Here is a 21466-nt window from a genome sequence, read left to right as displayed (position 1 = left end):
CCATACAGCTTTCCTGGACTTATAAGCAAGAAACTTCATAGAAATATGAACACTGCTTTTTATAGGAATAAGAAAATTCTTAGATCGGTTTCCTTTGTAATTGAGCTCATGTTTAATTAAAAAGTACACCTAGCTATCAGGTTTTTTTGTTAAAAATTATTTCCAATTTAGATACAGAGATCCCTGAGGTTTTTGTCAACCAAGATTACATGGTTTTTGGTTTCGATAGTGATTGACCCAGAAAAATCATGAGGTATCTTAAGACAAATCACAGACAAAAGATGTATCGTATGAGAGAAGAGATTTGCATCCTCACTGACAAGGCTAGAAGAGGCTCTGGAGCCGAAAATATGAATAAACTCATGGCATTGCCACATATTCTGTGCCACATAACCACTGTTATTTCATTTTTTAAAAAATGGAGCTAAAAGGTGGACAAAAGACCCTGTGAAAAAGTTTGAAAAAAATTCTCGTGTTGTCTCCAAAAATCCTTTCCAAGTAACTTGATTAAACATTTTTTTAGTGTACAATTTAAAGCCCATGACACTTCTTTCTGGTTAGATGAGGGGTCTGGTTCCTAGAGAACATACCAAATATCAGTGTGCATCCAGTGTCCTCTACAGTATCAGACCATTTGGCTAGAGCCAGATATAAACCTCTCTCCTGACAAGCTCCTATCTTAGTCATTTTCCAAACCCAGATTCCCCAGCCTGTGTATCTGGAAGTGCAGGTCTCTGACACAGTAAAGTCAACCAACAGGAGAGCTTCTGCCCCATCAGTACCTGCTGAGAGCAAACGTGGAGGTTGCTGTGTGAAAGGATGACGTGTATGAACACTATCTAATGGTGCCATCTGGGGAGCTTGTGGAATATTTATCAAGGAGGGCCTCGTTGGAGGAAGTGGACAACTGTGGGCTGGGTCATGAGCATTAGACTCCACCCTCCTCACCACCTGGAGAGAGCTGTTGCTCCATGCTTCTGTCATCATTGATACAGCTCCCCACCACCAAAGTTCTCTGTCCTGAAAGACTATAGCTTAAACTGTCAGCCAAAATAAATCATCTCTCCCTGAAGTTGCATTTATATGTATTTTGTCACAGTGATGACAAAAGTAACTAATACGGCCTCTTGATTATGACACTCTACGTAACTTCTGATGGATGAGAATGAACCTGGGTTAGCCAAAGAGAGTCATTCCAATGGCTTTGTCAGCCTTATTCTATGACTTTGGATTTACTAAGTATTTATAAAGTTCCTGTAAAGATAGGTAACATAATGAACTAAAGTACGTACTCAATACCCTCTTTACATGAATTTGATGTGGAGCCTATAAACTACCATGTTTACCTGTTAGCACAAGAATGTAATCAAACACGTGTTTCATAATATGCCTATATTATTATATATCCACTGTTATACTGTATATGCTTTCACATGTATGTATTTATCATATATCATGTAAACCACTCTTCTTAGGAACCATGTATTAGTCTACTGAAAATATAGAGAATATGGTTTTTATAATGGCTACTTCCTAGGTACCATATATGAAAAAAGTCCAATCAGAGCTATATGAATCAAAACTTCCTTGAGATGCCACCCCACCCAAGTCTTAATGGTAGTGATTGAAAAAATAAATAACAACAAAGGATGACAGGATGTGGATAAAGGTGAGCCCTTACACAGTGCTAATGAGAATGAAAACTGGTTAAACCATTTTGGAAATCAGGACACAGCTTTCTCATAAAACTAAAAATAGATCTATCATGCGACTATGTTGGAAAAGACTTTGGTATTTACCCAAAAGACTTCAAGTCAATATATCACATTATTGCAATGAAATTATGTAACCAGCCACTGTATCTAACAACAGAGGAATGGATAAAAAACTGTAATACATAATAGAGTGTTTTTTGCTCGTTATTGGTGTAAACTTATGTCACTTGCAGGAAATGCATGCAACTGGTAGCAATCACACTAAGTGAATTAAGTCAGTCTCAGAAAAGAAAATATTGTTTGTGTTTTCTCAAAGCAAATATTGTTATGTGTGGTTCCTAAATGTTTAATCAATACATGAAGTGAGATATGTATCTGTGATATGAAAATAGATGTGAACCTGTCTAGGGGACCAAAAACGTCTAATGGCAATCAAAAGGGATGAGAAAAGAGAAGATGGGGGCATGAGAAAGATATGCTTGCATGTAGTATAGACTTCCATAAAAATGTCCTCATGTAGCACAGTACCAAGTACAATGAAAATGCACAATAAAATTTTCAAAAGAAAAGCCAAGGGAAAGAATGCTCTAAGACATGAAACTTGAGTTAATCACTTGGTGTTCACAGCAGATTCCTACTGGTGTTTCTTCTCCTTGGGGAAACAGAACAGAAGATTCAGTCATGTAGAATCATGGGCTGACAGGCCCATGGAGTTAGCTTAATTTAGCCTCTTCTATTGAAAGCATAGACCTATAGAATTTCAGTTTGAGACCCAACATGATGGGCTCTGTACATTATTATTAAGCAAGCATGAGATTTTCCCAAGATAGAAAGCTATTATACTGATTTATTATCTTCTAGAAGTCCCTCCACATTCAACTCAATTAGACAGGCAAAGAACTTCTCCAAGCAATGGTGGGGCTTGCATCAAATCACAGGAAGTGAGGGTCACAATAATGGTTGACATGAGAAGTTAGATGAAATACTACATGACAAACATGGCTGAAATCAGCTATATACCCATAGAAAGATGCGAGCTGAACCAATTACAGTGGTGTGCACTTGTCATTCTAGGTTTCAGGAGACTGAGATGTCAGGGTCAAGGTCAGTCTGGGACACATAGCAAGACCCAGTCAAAAAACAAAAAAAGAGAGAAAGAAAGAGAGAGAGAGAAAAGGAGGATGAGAGGAAAAAGAGGAGAAGCAAAGATGACTAGAAAGAGGGAGAGAGGAAGGGAGGGAGGAAGGAGCAAACAAAGAAAGGAATAGCATGCCAAGGCTGGCATACTAAATGCTCAGCCTGGTAGATATCTAGTAAGATTGATACCAAAGAGGATTAGGAATTCAGAGGCAAGGGCTAGCCTAGCATTGAGCTTATTTATACACCTGATCCGGGAGGGGAACATTTAAATTTCAGATGCCATCTTTGATTCATCTTTCAGACACAAGTATCTTCCTGAAAGCCCACCCCCAGGGTCACATCTCCTCCCCACAAGGTCTAATCTCCCCCAACAAGGACACACTCCTAATCCTTCCCTGACAGCTGTTCAACTGAAGACTAAGCATGCACATACATGAGCCTGCTGGGTGTGGGGAGGCAGTCTCGTCCAGACCACTGCACAGGCTAAGTTTCCCTGTGAGAGAAGACAGAAAGTTGGAGCTCCCCTGACAATTGAAAGATACTACCCTAAGGGATCCCAAAGTTGTCAACCGTCAAGAAACAGCAAGATCCAAAGAAGAGGGCAGCACCAGGTATTCCCCAAGCTCCATTGTGAAGCTGTGTAACCCACCAACAATTTCTGCCGAGTATGATGGTCTTCATTCAGCTGGATTTGACCTTGGCCTCCTGCGGGGCCAAAACCTTCTCCCCCATCACAGGTTAGTATTTGTTCATTCAGTTGATGAAATGGATTTTATTCAAAGTTCATGGTTGGAATCTGTTTCTTGGTAAAATGCTCTAGCAAAAGAGTCTTTTTACTGTACTTTCACCTCCCAACCTAGTCCAGAGAATCCAGTCCGGCTCCCTAGACTCCAGCCTGCTGCCAGGAGTCCTTTACCACCCAATCCTCAGTGGCCATCAGGAACACTGTTCTGTGGAACACAGCTGGGGTCCACTTTCTATCCATTAAGAACATTTAGTCGTGTTCTGCTCTATTGCTCAGCATTGGAAGAGTCTGTAGGCAAATCAGTTTTGTCACACATGACACCCCTTAAACCCACCCCACCCTCAAAAACAAACAGCCTAAACAGAAAGCCATCAAAGGAACTCTTAAAAAAGTGTGCTAAGGATGCTGAGTTTAGCTCTCCTGTAGGGGGAAACTTAGGACTCTGCCATTAGCCATGTGGCACTCTAGAGACCAGTATGGATGTGGTAATGAAAGGGCTGAACCGCACCGCTAACCACACCCACTTTGGGCATGACTAGAGATACTGCGGTGAACTATGCCACTACCCAGGCCCACTTTTGGGCGTGGCTAGAGGCATGCACAGAGGAAGGAATAAAAGACCAAGCAGCAGAGCCTCTCGCCCTCTTTTCGGCTTCTGGTTTGATAGCAGAAAACTACTTGACTCATCTGGGTTGCCCATTTTCTCTTGTGAGTAATTTCTACAATAAACAGTTACCTATACCCTCAACAAGTGTGCCACTTACCGTTGCAGCAACACTCTCTACAACTGATGGCTTTTGGCCAGGATGTACGAGGGGAGCGACTCAGTGGAAGGACAGGGAAATGAGTGTGATGAGGACCTGGTATGACATTCACAAAGATTCAGTAAAAATATTCTTCACAAAGCATACTCACGTGTAGAGATAGCTCCCTATATAGACAGCACGGGCACACTTCAAGCTATTCAAGCATTCTTAGAGTCAGTGAATAGCAGCTCTGTTGAAGAAAATGCAGAGAGAAGCCCAAGCAAGGACTGAGGGGTGTAAAAACACCCATAGTTTCACTATTCAAGAAAGGGGAACATTTGATTTCACTCAAGTAATGAAAACAGGAAAGAAGGTAGCCTACGTATCCCTTCCTCCTTACAGTTAAAATACTTAGAAACCACAGGCCATAACTTGAAGCATGAAGAAATGGTTTACCGTTGAAATGTTGGTTATCTACTTGTCGCTGTTTGCAAGCCCCCTCCAGTGGGCCTTAGCTAAGAAAAGGGGATAACTTTTAATTTGAAAGAACTTAGAATTTCACCTGTAACAGAACTAGATAAATCCAACCAGAGTCTAAGATCCCAGTGGATAATTTTAGACGCACTTGTTCTACATATGGATGAGGGAAAGATAGTTGCACAAGTTCCTGGTTTGGGTAATTCTCTCTGGCTTTATTTAATTATCCTGTGACATTCATTTAAAATTAGTTAGAAAGGTCAATGGGAGCTGAGGGATAGCTCAGTTAGTAAAATGTTTGCTTCACAAGGCTGAGGGTTTGAGTTCATTCTCCAGCACCCATCATAAAAGCTGAGCATGGTGGAGTGGACTTGTAAATCCAACACTGGAAAGTGCAGGGAGGAGGGTTCCTGGGGCTCACTGGCCACTTAATCATCTGGTTTGGCAAGATTAAGGTCCCATGAGAGACCTGGTCTCACAAAACAAGCTGGATGGCTCCTGAAGAATGGTATCTGTGGTTGACCTCTAGTCTCCTCACGTACAAGAACACACACACACACACACACACACACACACACACACACACACACACACACAAATAAGCGGTGGAAAAATCAGTGGACTGCTAGAATTTCCTTCTATTTTTCACCTAGTTCCACAGTACAGTATTAAAACATTATGGAGGACAAACAGTTCCTCCACCTGCCAGAGCTTTGTGTATCAGATACAAACACAATGACTTTCGAATGCTGAATATGGTTCCTTGAGCCAGCAGAGACTCATCAACTTGGGGAAGTAAGTGGAAATTCATAAGGTTCAATGGCAAACAAAACAAAATAAAAACAAACAGCAAAATACAAAAACAAAAACCGATACTGATTGCTCTTTCTGACTAAGGTGGCAATCCCTGTCATGAAGGACAGGCAGCCATTGACTCTGAGAAGACAGACACAAGCAGACCGGTGTTTTAGCAATCTCCCCTGGTATTTCAGTGGGAAACAGAGAGGGCCTAACTGCCAAGACTTTAAACATGAGCAACTGCTGGGATGTAATGCAGTTGTCACAATGAAGGATGATAGGAACCTGGGCTAAGACATGGCAGAGGATGCCAGCAAAGGATGCTCAGGAGATTTGTAATGTGTTAACAAAGCTAGGTGAAAAATTGGATGCTTACACCTGTCGAGTAAGAGCCTGTACTGGTGCTTTATCCTGCCACCTGTGGTAGGCAGACTGAAAGTCCCTCAAAGACTGCATTCTAATCTTAGAAACTAAACGTTAGGGTACACCAGAAACGGCATTAAGATTCATACTCAACTGGGTTGCTAACCAGCTGCCCTTGAAATCGCCAGAGTACCTTGGGTTATGCAGATGAGTTTGAGGGGATCACAAGGGCTCTTCAAATGTAAAAGGTAGATTCAGAAAAGCCAGGCTTTTGAGAGCCTTGATGGCCACTGCTGCTTTGAAAGTGTAAGAGTGTCGGGAACACGAGAGAGGTGGGCAGCCTTGGGAGCCAGAGAGTCCATGAAAATTCTTTTCCTCATAGCTTCCAGAAAGAAAGGCAGCCCCTGATGGGGCCTTGCTCATCTGGGCGAGCTGTGCTGCCACCTGGAGCTAGAGAGACATCTGTACCCCAGGACACAGCCTAAGGCCATGGTTGGGTTCGTGGCTTTGCGGTGGTAGGGGTCTGGGTGATACCCATGGCTCCTGGTACCACCAAGGGCTCTTTGGATGCTCAGAGTCTAGTCAGCCACCTGAGACCCTGCTGGTATCCGAGGACCATGCTACAGCTAGGACCATACTGATCCGAGTGGCCTGTGCTGCCACAGGGTCCATGGTGATGTCCAGGCCTGAGCTGCGACTGAGGTTTATGTCTGGGTCTGCTGTTCTGCTGCAGCTGGGGTCTGTGATGATGTCCATGGCCAATGTTAGCATGGTGTCATTGGAACCCTGCTGTGCTGAGCCAGCCCCACCCTTCACTGGCACTGGAATAGCTGGCCCTGCCCCTCACTGGATACTGCAGCATGAAAACTGGACCTGCCCCTTAGGGAAGAATTTTCCCTCACCCCTACCCTGCCCGCCACCCCCACCCCTGCACTCAAGAGGGATGGCTCCACTCACCCCTCACCACAGGGGTGTACCTCACCTAGGCAGCACATTAGAGCTGACCCTGCTGTCAGGGGCACAGGTGAGCCAGCCCTGAAGGCATAAGAGGAGGAGAGCTGACCTTACACCCCCACCCTACACCTTATATGTCACCTACAGCAACAGGGAGAGGGGACCCTGCATCTCACCTGGGCAAAACGGTAGAGCTGTCCCCGGTGGTGCAAGTGTGGGTAAGCAGCTATGAGGACCCCAGGGAAGGGGAACAGGCCCGCTCCTTGCTGCAGGCTGCATTGGGTGAGCTAGCCAAGGCAGTGTCGGAGAGTTCGCCTGCCTAGTGAGGATGAGGGAAAGCTGGCAGGCTGAGCAACCCAGCTACCACACAGGCCCAGAACGAGGGTTATGAGTTGTCCCACATCACCTCATCTGTGAACTGTTGGAGCATGTGAAGTGGGTGAACCTACAGATCCAAAGCTGCAGGATCTCCACAGGATCTCCGCAGGATCTCCACAGGATCTCCACAGGATCTCCACAGGATCTCCACAGGACAGGGTATCCAACAGGAGCTCCATTATCAGTGGTGTAGCAGAAGCCAGAGGCCTGAGCCAGACCAGTGACCCCAATGTCAATGAGCACTTGGCAAATAAAGATGAATGGACTCAACAGGCCACACTGGCGTCCCCATAATGAGGTTCTTCTTTCTGCTGTGTCGTTATTGTTTTTTGATTCTGTGTTTTCACTTGTTGGTTTTGCTTGTTTGTCATGTTTGGTCTTTGGTTTTTCTTTCAGATTTTGTTTTGCTTTGGGTGTGGAGGCTGCGAGGGGTGAGGGAGGATGTGAGGGGACAGGGAAATGAGGGGGATCAGAATGCTTGATGTGAAAGCCACAAAGAATCAATACAAATTTAAAGAGGAGAAAAAGAAAAGAAGAAAGGTAGCCCTGCATGTATCTTTGTGCTAACCCCCCAGAAGACCCATTTCCACAGTTGTGGGTTATCTGAAGCTAGGAACTTTATGGAGTTTTGATCCAGCGGCCTTTACGTGGTAAAAAGGAATACATTTATCATTTGGGCTTTGGTAACAGAATCATGGTCTCTCAGATTAGTTTACATTGTTATCATTTTTACATTTCACATGATTCATAGCCTCCTTTACATGCTTTATAGCCTGGTGTTTATAGTTTATTTAGAATCTGAGTTTTAGATAGTAGGCACAACCTGGCTAGACCACACCTACCTCTGTGTGACTATCATTCCAGTACTCTAAACTATTAGGTGTATTTCCTGTGGGTAGGGTAGCCCATCAAATTGCTTCCATAGAAACTTGAAGGCAAAGAACATTCTGTGATGCAGTCTCCTTCTCCCTTGCTTATCTACTCCTCAGTCAACTAACGTAGTTCGCAAGCAATAAATAATTTAGTAGCAAAATTTAGGCAGCTTTCTGTCACAAGATATATTTATTTTGCTGTTGAATTAATTAATGTTTGGGAAATGCCATGTAAATGTTAGCTCTTATCCTTTCCTTATTTATAGTAAGTAAATAACTTTCAATTTAATTCCCTACACTAAGAAATGCTGTGAAGTATGAGTTCTAAGTTCTAATGATGGAAGATATATTACTTGCCCTCATGACTTTCTCTGCAACCTACATATAATATTCAGAACTTGAAATGATGGAGCTAATATCTTCATACCTAGCTTGGCCCAACAGTCATGAATCATAGATGTGAAGGATTTTGGCTCAGAGCCTTAAAAATGAATAGAGCTTTCTACAGTGTCTATATAGCTTCCAAATGAGGGAAGAGATAAAGATGAGAAGGTAAGACATTGTTCACATTGTACCTTGAGGGCAATTAAAAGTTGTATGTGTTTACTTAAGGCCCCAAATTGCATGTGAAAATAGATTTTAAAAAGAGACTATTTTAATTCGGCTTTTAAGATCTCAAGGAATCTAAAGCAGGGTTTATAGAGGGGCTCTTCCCTTGAATGACAGATAGCAACTGGAAGAATTTATGTTCACTACCAGATGTTTTTAAAGGTCAACAGAAGACAGTGGCATGCCAAAAGATAAGGATCCTATCGTCCTTTGCAGGAATATAGGTGCTGGGAATATTATTTTCTTCCCTAAAGTGGCAGGCAGCCAACCAGGCAAGTCAGCAAAGAATCTGATCTCTTGGTTAGTCCTAGATATTATGCTACTATCCAAAGGACAAAAGACCTTCAAGTGGATCAATAACAGGTGCATGAGTCAGGTGTGTGGAATTGAAGCTTATTTCCAGGCACAAAATCAGCAGGAGACACCCTTCCTTAGAATCCAGGCCTGTGTAGTTCTGCCGTTAAACCACGGAGAAACAAAAGCCAATATGAAAATGACACTGGGTGCTGTCATTTGATTAATGTTGAGGTACCATAGTTTCAAATTACAGACAAAAATAATAACCATTCAAAATATTCAAAAATTGCATTTCTGTGAGTTAGGCCATATACCATGAATCTCAAAGTGCAGGGTAACTGCATCACTATGGCAAGTCTGTTTGCACTGTAACCCTGTATTTGAGCATCTCTGGAGGGCAACGGTGTAATCTGCCACAGCTGTGTAATTGAGAAGGATCTGATGCACAGTGCCATACAAGTAATTTGCAACTAGCAGGGCTCAGGGTATTTTCTCTCAGAATGCAAGGGTAGGGTTCTGGGTTATAGTTGTATTTCTCCCTCACAAATGCTTACAAAAGCTTCTTGTGGTGACAGAAGCAGTTCTAACATAGGCAGTGCAAGTATATTTCACCCCAACTATGTAATTTCAAAACAACTTTTAAAGGCCATAAGAAAAATCCCACCTGAGCTCAGGTACACAGTGTAAAAGATACAGGAATGTTGGCTGAGAATGAGTTTTGAGTAAGTAAATATCCTGAAATCCATCAACTACATGTCCCCATTAACTTCCCCCTACTAAATACTGAAAGCAAGTAACTCATGGTATGTTCAAGAGAAGTTTATGCCTGTGTATGCATAGATGTTTCCACTTATCATCCAAACTCTGGTGTAGCAGCAGATTGCCAGCAACTTCCACTGCCTTTGTTCGATGAAGGACTTTCTACTTCATTCATCTGAGAGTAGTTGTCCTGTCTCTAAGCTTTTCTGCATGAATTTCTACCATGTATTGTCAAGAGGGTTTGATTTTTGCCTTCTACAAAGAGCAAGCTGTAGGCCATACATATACATAACCTAATCACAATGTCATTCAATAGTTATGTCCCAAATCCTTCTTTCATCTGTGAGAAACTGGCTGAAGAAAAGGCCATGGGGTCTTCAGTAACTACTAATGAACTCCTGCCTCCCTATGGGCCCTTTCAAAGCCCTGCATCATCTGCATAAGTTGGACAAGGAAGACTCTCGGATCCACATAAATGGACCTTGGGCTGTTCTTGGAGTCATTAGCTGAGAGTGCAGCTCATTTAAAAAACCAACTCAAACTCAGCGCTTTCCTGGAAAGACAGATTTTTCCAGAACACAGTTTGCAGAGGACAGTCAAGTCAAGAGGACATAAAAGGAGAGAACTGGCAAGGCCTCACCTCAGCTAGGATCAGTCAGCAAGGAGGAGTGTCACAGAGGGCAGCAGGCCCCAGTTCTCCTTTGTCTCCCACTTAATAAACTTACCCTTACTGTGCACAGGGTTTCTGACTTAGCATATGGTATAATTATTAGTAGCCCTGTCATGAATATATGAGACTTATCTTATACAGATCCAGTTTGTGGGTTTTTCTGACAGAGATTAACTCTGAGGGAGGGCCATAATCACTTTTGCCTGACTGAATAAGTATTCCAGCACACTGACCTCTGGGCATGACAAGGCAATTGCCTCATGAACTCTCAGTGGCTGTGAGTAGCCCCCATGAGACCTGCATAGAACTGAGGCCAAGCCCACTAATGTGTCTGTCCTAGAGAGAAACAGGACCTCACACTGCCCCATCCTCCCTTTGAGGATATGTAGACAATTAATAGGTTGCTAAGAGAGAGAACAACTTGTCCTCAGTGATACAGCCACTGATTAAACTGACCACATTCCTGTCAATAACCCCTCATCCCTGCTGCTCACTGAGCAGTTCACTGAGTTAGACTTGGGTGGAAACATTTCTTCAGTCTGTGCTTGCTGCCCTGATCACGGGTGAGTAGATGATTTCAAGTTTTCAGAAACAAAGGTTCATGCTACACATAGTACTTTTGCAGACAGTGAACATCAAAGAAGAATTGATTAATTTTTCTTTCCCAAAACTGTCCCACAGATACCTAGTGTCTACTAAAAGGGAGATCGGACCCCCAGAATTGGTACAGGACATACCCAGACACCAAATTCTCAGCCCAAAGGATATTTATTACCCCAGAGGGACAGGTGAGGTGGGCAGAGGCTACTAAGGGGGCAGCATCAGCAAGCACAAGGAGCAAGAACAGCACGAGATGCAGAGAGGGTGTTTTGCAGGAGTGGGTTGGTAAGGGTAAAAAGAGTGAGTCTCACTAGGGGGAGTCTGTGCCAGGGCAGTCTGTGCTAAGGGCAGTTGGTAAATCCTGATTGGACATATTAGCCAAATAATGAATTTTGATTACTGGACCTTGGTGTTTTGTCTCAGGAATGAGCCAGATAAGGGAAGAGACCTTGGGGGCTAGCTTTAGGAATGCAACGGTTTTAAGCAAGGGGGAAGAAACAGGGTAAAAGGGCAAAACCTGTCTGCAATCCTTGCCATGCTCGGGCCTGTTAGAGCCCCTTCATCTATATCTTCCCTAGCGGGAGTGTTTTCCAAAGTTCGTGAAGTTGAATGAAGAACATGAAATAAACATTTAAGGTAATAATAATACACAGATACAGTGTCACAAGACTGATTACATCACGTGTTAATCCTTCTTTGCTTACCCATGACTTATTAAACAGATGAGAGTGAGCATAAAGACACCTGTTGGAACTTAGGGACATTTAAGAACATGAAAGTCACCACTAGCCTGAGACAATTTAGTGCAGAGTGTGAGCAACATGGAGTAAGGGAAAACATTATCAATCTCACTCAAGAGTTCATTGCAGATATTCAATAAATGTTAAGTGACTGGCTAGTAAATGGAGATTGGGGGACTCACTGAAAATAAAGGCTGAATTAACAATGAAAATAAATTCTGACCAACTCAGGGAAAGTGCCCCTACTATTAAATTCTGTGCAAACACAGAGGTGCCCAGATGTTAATTGTTTTGGTTTTGGTTTTGGTTTTGCTTTCACAGATTACCTCTATTCCAGGGGGCAGATCCAGAAGCAGGGCAGAAGGGCAAGTTGTGCCTTGTGATTCTCAGAATTCTTGGCGTTCTCCTTCAGATTCATAAAGCAAAAGAGCCAGAAAGACAGAAGAGCTTGGTTTGCGCCCATTGATTCCCCAATCTCTGCATGGTTTCTCTTCTCTCAGAACACGGAGGCTGTGTATGCTCTCTTCCCCTTCCTGGCCAGCTGTACAGGGGTGAGGACATCTGTCAGATGATGTTGGTGAGAAGACAGACCTGGTATCTCCAGGATCAGTCAGACAACACACTGCCCTGGCTCGGGGATCCAGAGTAAAACAAGCTTGGTCAGAAGCTTGAAAAACCCCACTCAGATGGCTTAGTACCATGGGCAGAAAAGGAACTCTGTGAGCATCTTGCCTGGCTACTGGGATGCTGTCTCTCTCCTTGAGGTTTGGTGGCAATACTCCCACCATGACAACGGTACTTCCTGTACTTTCTGTTAGAACCCAAAAGATAGGGGCTGTGGATATAGCCCAGTCAGCAAATGGCTGACATTTAACCACAAGGACTTGAGTTCCTTAGCGCCCGCATTTACAAAGCTGGGCATGGCAAAACACAGGCGTCACCCTAGTGCATGGGTGGAGGGAGACAGGAGGAACTTTGGGAGTCACTGGCCAGCCAGTCTAGCAGATCAGTGTGCACCCACATTTACAAAGCTCGGCGTGGCAACCGAGGTCCTTGAGATCTCTGTAGTTTCTATGGCAGTCCTCGGCCCTGTAGGCCAAGGCTCTGGAGAAACTGTTGGCCTTGGACTCTGAGTGCAGCATTCAATGTTCATGTGGCTTCTATGACAATTACTTAACCTCTCAGTGCCTCCACAGCTTTACAAAGAGAGATGATGCTAATGCATCTACCTCACAAAATATCTTGAAAATGTGGCATGTTTGAAGGAGCCCACAGAAGCAAACACACCCTAAGCCCTGCCTAAGCCGACCTTGGCATCTGAGTAGACTGTAAGAAGTAAAGGTTGGGGAAAAACAGTGAGTAGGATCTGTGGTCTTGTGGAAAAGGAAACATTTTCACTTAGAAATGATTTCAAAAAATGAAGGACAGAAAAATCCTTGGGCACATAGATGGGAAAGAGACCCAAGGCTGTTTGGTGTCAATTATTTGCAAGAAGAAAGGTCTCTGTACTAGGCAATGAAGTTAAATGTGTTTTGAATGAACATTTAAAAACTCCTGTGATTGAATCAGCCAACCATTAAATTTTAAATTAAGCCAAGTCCTATAGAAAAGATAGGCAGCTATCTAAGCAACAAAAATAGAGATTAGAAGCCCTGTTAATTTGATTTTCACATAGCCTCTTTTATGATTTATATAAATATCTGCAAAGTAGATGCCTTATCCAAAATTTCATATTAAGATGGTCTTAGATTAGTTATTCCAAGTAAATCAAGAAAGTTTCCCCTATAAAAATATATTATAGGTTTCATATATGAGCATATAATATAGAGGCATATTTAGCTATTCCAAAAAATAGCATATATAGCTATTTCAAAAAAAAGAGTGAGAAAACAAGGAAGAAACAAACTTACCTCAAGCAACTGATAATGTTGTTAGGCCCGATTGGAATGTGTTTATATATTTGACTGTATGAATGACATCAAGAGGTCAAATTCCTCATCACTGTGTAAAGATTATGTAAGGAATGATTGAATTTTAGAAACATTGTAAATAATTGATCATCACCTTTAATTTCTAAGTTTTAAAACTGAGGCCCACAGAAGACAGACAAGTTTTCCAAAATTATAATTAAAATGACTTGCTGGTGCGTCTCACAGAAAGATAGCTTTTCTCCTGTGACAAGAACAACACGAGATTGTGTGGCTGTGGAATTCGTTTCCTGAGGCTGCCATAACAAATTAACATAAGGTGGATGGCTTCGTACCTAATCAAGGTATAGGCATAGCTCTCTTCCCTCTGTGAGCTCGGGGGAGCACGTGTCTTCCAGCCCCAGTAACAGCTGGCATCCCTTGATGTTCACCTCATATTTCTCAGCCACACTTTCCCATCCATCAATAACTCCTAATTTCCTCACTTCAAACAGCTGTGGGACAATAATAGTAGTCCAGAATATTTGTCACAGAAGGCATTGCTCATGGCTTTACTCTATAAAGCAGTAGTCACAGTCCTGGAGGTCAGGATGTGGAAATATCTGAGAGTGGAACATAGAGTCAGGAAGAACAACCCTGAGCCCGCCATAGCCCACGGTAGTAGCAAGCCTATGGGTATTTCTGAAACAGAGGTGGCACTTCTGAAAGGCTTCCGGGTAAAGCCTGAGTGAAGGATTACCTTTTGCTACTTGCCCAACAACTCATTCTTCTAACTGACTGAGATGTGACTGTTAGTATTTAAGCATCTGTGTTAGTCTGCCTTTGGAGTTCTGACAGGATACACCCTCAGCTGCTGCCACTAAGAGCACCACCTATACCTATTTACTCTGTTTCCTTTTAAAAGAGCCCTGCCTGCCTCCCATTCTTCTCTCTCTTTCTCTCCCTCTCTCTGTTTGTCTGTTCATTCCTCTCTCACACTCTCTGCCTTTCTTTCCCCTCTCTCACTGCCCCTGTCCCGGGAGGCTGCTCTCCCTCCTCCCCTACCCCTCTTTTATGATCCTTTCCCCTTAATAAAAAACCCATCCACTTGAACTCTTGTCTCATGGCGTCTTCTCTCATGCACTGCTTTTTTTATATTTTATTTTTTAAATTAAACAGTGATCACAGAACTCAGGTCACCATCTTTATCTAGGTCTCAGGGCCCTACTCAACTTTGGCATGTTAAAGTTAAAGAAGGCAAAAGGGACACAGCCAATTTTCTCTGCATATTCCTAAATCTCCTCCAACAAGACAGCTGAGGAACAAAACATGTTAAAAAAATAATCCATGCATTATGAAAGAAGGTACAAAGGAAAAGAAATACATGAATCAAGTTCTGAGAAATGGGAAGCTGGCAGACAAGGGGCAACTGACTTAACACAGTAAAAACCACCACTCAGGGCTTACAAATGGAGAAGTCAGTGAAATGAAGACAGATGGGGCTGGAAAGGTGCATGCTGCTCTCTAGAGGACAGGTGTTCAGTTCCCAACTTGACTCAAGTTCCAGAGAATCAAATGCATCTGCTCCCATAAGCATGTGCAAGAGTGCACTCATACACACTCACACCCAAACCACACACATATACACACCCACACTCACCCCCCACACTCCCCCATACACACACACATACAAACCCACACCCATTCACCCACACACACATACACACTCACATCCCACACACACAACCCCCCCACTCTCACAACACACACACACGGACAAATAAATAATAAGTAAATATTTACAGTCTACGAATTGATTCATACCAAAAACATTCAAGAAAAGCTAGGAAATAGATGTATCATTATTTTCAGAGGCCCAAGTGAGACACCTCCAAATGCAAAATTTCTGACAAGTAAAATTGTTTCAGAAAATTTTACTAGTTTATCTTAACTTATTTGCTATCAAAGTATGATCTAAAGTACATAAGGCTAATAATAATGTTATTAATCCTCTCAGAATATTCATGTTCCATGGCAGGAAAAAAAATCTATGCGTTTAATTATGGCAACTACTGCAGATTCCATTAGGTGATGTATCAATTACATATCTTATTATTTTCTAAAATCTAAAAATTAATTTGAATTCTCAAACATGTCTAGCCTTGAGGAGTTTCTACAAGACATCATGGAACTACATAATGAGTCTTTTCTACCCCCCAATCCCTCCCTTCCCATATTCTCCATCTAAACAAGAAGGGTTCTGATCTCTGGGAAAAGTAAATTCTAATCTTTGTGAGGTCTTACACCCCAGGCTCACACATGGCACCATCTTGAAAATGGAGACAGAAGAGCCCAGTGGTAGGTTCGCGGATAGGAGAAACAGGCATGTGTTTAAATTAGTGAGCTTTGTACATGTACACAAACTAGAGTTCGACATGCAGTGTTCTCTTCAATCACCCGCAACCTGTTTGTTTGCTTGTTGCTATTGTTGAGATAGGGTCTCTCCCTAAGTCCAGAGCATATTGGTTCAGCTAGGCTGGTTGGTCAATTAACTTCAGGAGTCCTCTCCACCCTTGCCTATATCACACCCCACCCCTGCCAGCTGGGATTATAGATGTGCTTCTTGCAGTACCTGGCTTTTTACATGGGTACCGGAGATCCAAACTTGGGCTCTCACTCTTGTGTAGCTTGCCTGTCCCCTCCTAAGTCATCTCTCCAGCTCCTAGTTCTTGGTTTTCAGATTTGGTTTGGGGTGTGATTTGGAGATGAGACCTTGTGTCACCTCCGATGCACTCCTCCCTTGTGCTAGGGTTAGAGGTATATAACACTACTCCTGAGTAAAGTTCCATTCTTTGCCCTCTTGTCACTGTTGCTCTGAGCCTGTAGTGTCACAGTATACCATGCCAGAAAGACAGGAAGCAAAAGAAAGAAAACAGGGTCCTCAAGTCTCAATTTCCCCTTCAAAAATCCCCAGTCAACAGCCTGACTTTCCCATTGGCCCCACCACTCAAAATTCTATCCCTTCCAATAGTACTACAGGATGGGGACCAAGAAAGGGGCTTTCAGGACATTCAAGACTCAATCAAATGTGTAGCAGTAATCCTATCAGAATGTCACAGGTTTGGAGATTTTCCCCTGAGTTAATAAAAAATCAAAGATCTATACATTTGACACTTAGGGCTTCCCAGAAAGACAGTGGAAACTCCATCCGCTCACCTTCCATGGTATCTCACCTGAGTGAGAACTCTAAATTGGATTGAATGAAAGTCAGGAGTCATTAAACATCTGAGAACATGAAAGAATAAGTAAAACTATTGGGAAAATTAACTCTTGGTAAGAGCATGCCCAAAGCAGTCATCACAGACCAGAAATAATTTTACCTTTAAAAATCTTCAGAAAATAAACAACATGATCAGATCAAGGGTATGAAATATTTATATTGAACTGAAACATTAGAAATTAAAATTGGTCAAAACAATGGCCAAAAATAAAGCAAAAAACCAAATGCATGAAAAATGATAAAATCAATGCACACAATAATAAAGCTTAAGACTATAATGGAGTTTTTTAAATCCTAAAGTCTCCCAAATATAACAAATGTGCTAACCATGTATACATAATTTGTGACTATAATAATCATAATTAAAAACAGTTGCATTATTGAGAACTAGGAGATGCTTAATTAGTCTTCAAAATTCTATGGGAAATGAATCTCCACTCCATTTATAATTATGCATCAATTTAAGCAATAGTATATATATATATATGTATGTATGTATATATGTATGTATATATATTAATATCGATAGTATGTATTTAAAGAAAGCCAGATAATAAAGAGAAAAAACATGAAACAAAAAAATAAGAGACTCAATTCGAGCAAACAGAAGTTGGCATTTCAAAGAAAATACAACTTATACGTAACAGCGTTATTCTGAGCACAGGTTTACCATGTGCCTGTTCAGAGATGGAGGAAAATAAAGTGCCTAACCTCACTGGAAAGACTGCAAGAGCAAGTAACAAAAGGGGGTAGCTATCCCAGTCAGCAAAGAGCAAGCAGCTCAAGCAAAGAAATGTGGTGGCCCTAGCCACCCTGGTGGCCTCGCCATGCCCCATACTCACACATCGCTAACGTGAGCCAAAATCAAACATGGCTAACCCGGCCGCCCGGTACTCACACATCGCTAACGTGAATACCAAATCAAACATGGCTAACCCGGCTTCCCCGTACTCACACATCGCTAACGTGAATACCAAATCAAACATGGCTAACCCGGCTGCCCCGTACTCACACTTCGCTAACGTGAGCCAAAAACAAAAATGGCTATCACGGCTGCACTAGAGCAAGAGAGAAGTGTGAGGTGAGTGGAGAGGCTGATGGGCTAACACGAGGCAACGAAATGCTCCTTTTCCAGATCAGGGTCAAAAGATACTACCTAAAACTCAAAACTCGAGAATGAGCTATTTATGCTTGATACTTAGAAATAAGGAAGGAGAGCTAGGAAGAAGCTGTGGGCTTTGACTCAGAAATATAGCGGCTGCTGGACCAGAGCAGAAAACAGCATCTTGTGTTATGAATCACTGACTTTTTATAACACCTTAATATGATATAAATAAAAATCTGATTTTACCAGTGACTCATTTTTAGTAAATAAATAAACCAGAAATTTTTATCTGTGAAGGTTTACTATTTTCTCTATTCTCTATTTTCCACCAAAATGGTACTCTATTTTTAGTTGACCAAATCAGTCTTTGCAGTATAGCTCAAATCACGTCTTCTCTTTAAGTTGTAAGTGACCAAACTCCTCGTTGGGCATTCACATTCCTCCCCACTTATTTCCCAGAGCTTTCTCCCTTACTTTGTAGATAATTGTGGAGCAGCAACTGCATGGTTTGTTGGAAGCAGAGTTTATTTTACTCCTTCGGTGTTCAAATATTGGTCATTCACAGATATTTTATTGGGTTCCTGTGTTCCTTTGATATCCATCCTCCTTATCGTTTTTGACCTTTTGGGTTTTTATTTCCGTTTGTGTTTGGCTTTGTCTGAGTCCATCTTTCGTTTCCACCACTGCGATATGGCTCACACTCTTGAAGTCTGCACGCTAATCATGGGTGTTAGCTCAGCAGCTCAGTGGCATGATTGGGATTGTCCATGTTTACAGCGCCTCCCTCCCATCACATGCGGGCTGCACAGCTTCCGACCTACAGAATAACCTTGCATCTCCCAAGTAAAGGAGATTTCTTCTTCCAAGCTGCTATTTTATAGGGGTGCTTAACATTGCCTTCCTAAATTGGGTCACATGACCAGCCAAAGCCCCCCTCCTATACCCCAAAATCTCCATGAACTAGTTTTGACTGATCTACAACAGAATACTCTGTGTGTGTGTGTGTGTGTGTGTGTGTCTGTCTGTCTCTTGCACACACACACACACACACACACACACACACACACCTGGGGGAAGGAAACTAGACAAACTGGTATAGAAAGCAGATGAAGTCGAGTGAATGTGTATTGCTTCCATTAGCATGACCATGTCAAGGATACCAATGCATCAGACTCGTGGGAATGGCAAAACCTTCCCTGAGTGTGGTTCAGGGCAATGGCAAGAGCTTCCCTTAGGAATACAGATGTTGATAGACACTTGACTACCATTAAAAAGCACTACCAACCGCAGTTCCTCATCCAGGATGAACACTTTCGAGAGACTGCCCCACTACAGAGACCCCCTATCAAGACTAGTGAAGCTGCTGCCTCCTGCACTGTATGTAATACATGAGCTGAGCGTCTAGACTGCTGGTGCATTTCCATGACCTATCGGATCCCTGCTTTACCTTCCTTGTGTCTGCCTTTCTTAATCTCCCTTCATTGCCAGTCAGGCTTACAGACCCCGCCTGTCAGCCATGGCAAACTGGAATTCATTTTTTGATTTGTTTTAGTTTGCATTTTTGATTTGTCTGATGCATTCTTTTTTTCCGACTTACAGTAAGGTTCTTAATAGAATTTGTACACAAGAGAAATGAAAACAGTTCTTTCTGCGGGCACAAATGCTGCATATGACTAGGAGGCAATCTTTTCCCTTTTGCTTGGTTTTTAATGTAAAATCAGTTCGACAGGACCTTGGATAGATTGATTTGTCATGACATTTGAGAGTGAATTTCTTAGTTTGTGACATGTAAGTGGTGGAAAACACAAGAGCAAGCTGTACCCCTCGAAACACAAAAGGTGTGCTTTAAGCTAAAAGCTTCAAGAGGAGAGCGATGTCTTTCAAGGGTTTGCTATACCCATTCTAATGAAGATTCCCAAAACTGAAATTCACCAGGTCAACTTTTTGTTTTTGCTTTGATTTTGGTGTGCTGACTTAGGCTAGGCTGGACTAAAGTCCAGAGTTACTGAGCCAGACAGCATTCCAGGCTTTGATTTGAAGGCATTCTGTAGATAAATGGAAGCCCCTCACCTGTTGAGCTTCAATCAGGCAGACTACCTCTCATAATCTGGGTAGGCCTGATCTGGATGGCAGGAAGACATTAAGTGCAAGGCTGAGTTTCAGGCAGATAAAAGAAATTCCCCCTGTGCATAGCTTCCACCCAGAAGCATATACTGGAGTTTCCCTCTCCTAACACTATCCATGGACTGCTTAACCAGCTCTCACAGTGTGAAAGTCAAGTCTTGGTGATGCCTCTTCCTCAATCTCATCTTCTTTAATACACTCTTTCCCTTTTCATCCTCCCCCATCAACCATGTATCTACCATTTATTCACCTAACTACCTATCTTAATACTTATCATCCATCTGCCTAGCATTTATCATCTATCTATTAACTCGCTATCTATCATCTGTCTAGCAGTCATGAAGCATCTCACTCATCTTCTCTGGTTGAATGCTGTCTGTTGTACTCAAATTACTTCAGACAGGATCATCCTACTTCACCTTATTCCTACTATTATTCCTACTTCACCTTAATATTTCTTTTCGATTCTTTATTACTTACTTTTATTCATTTTGTTTGGAAGTTGGGGCACCATGTGCCCAGTAGTGCTGTGTGTGTGTGTGTGTGTGTGTGTGCATGTGTGTATCTGTGCATGTGTGTGTGTGTGTGTGTGTGTGTGTGTGTGCGCGCGTGCGTGCGCGCAGGTCAGAAGGACAACTTGAAGGGATCAGTTCTCTCCTTCTACCATGTGAGTTTGGGGACCAGCCTTGATAACAAAGCACCTTTACCGATTGAGTCACCTTGCTGACTCTACATGACTGTTTCTAGAATTCCTTTTCTCTTCAAATTATACTATTCTTTAGAACATAGATAAAGAATAAATTGTTCCGTGCTCCAGTATCCACAAATCACAGGACACCAATTCCCTAGAAAGAAACTTCTTACAAGTCTGGCTAACACAGTAGAAAATTGAGGAATGACTGTGTTAGAGAAAAACTAGGACAGAGTTCAAAGTTGAGGCTATGCATTCACAAGATGAAAAATAATTCATGTTGACGTTTTGACAAAATAAATATATCTCAAACATCCACTGGTCCTGGGTGTTTCGAGTCCTGCATGAGGTTGTTGACACAGTGGGAGAAGTAAGAGTCCAAGGCTGACTCAGCCCAGGTCTTGTCTTTCAACAGGGGCCAAATAATTGTGCTTCTATTTATTTGTCTGAAAACTAAAGTTTAACTGCCTTAGAAATGACAAGATTCCAGGCCATC

At 42.4% G+C, this 21466-nt stretch overlaps 1 non-coding gene across 1 annotated transcript; it reads left to right on the top strand.

The window, feature by feature from the left end:
• Positions 1–283: 283 nt before the first annotated feature.
• LOC121143389 lies at positions 284–405 on the top strand. The gene has a single exon (XR_005880592.1). It is a non-coding gene; the product is annotated as a U6atac minor spliceosomal RNA (small nuclear RNA).
• Positions 406–21466: the final 21061 nt, after the last annotated feature.

Source organism: Mesocricetus auratus, unplaced genomic scaffold (genome assembly GCF_017639785.1).
Source record: "Mesocricetus auratus isolate SY011 unplaced genomic scaffold, BCM_Maur_2.0 Super-Scaffold_100011, whole genome shotgun sequence".
NCBI classification, from domain to species: domain Eukaryota; kingdom Metazoa; phylum Chordata; class Mammalia; order Rodentia; family Cricetidae; genus Mesocricetus; species Mesocricetus auratus.
The sequence above is the reverse complement of the archived record's forward strand: the minus strand, read 5'-3'. Positions and strand labels throughout refer to the sequence as shown.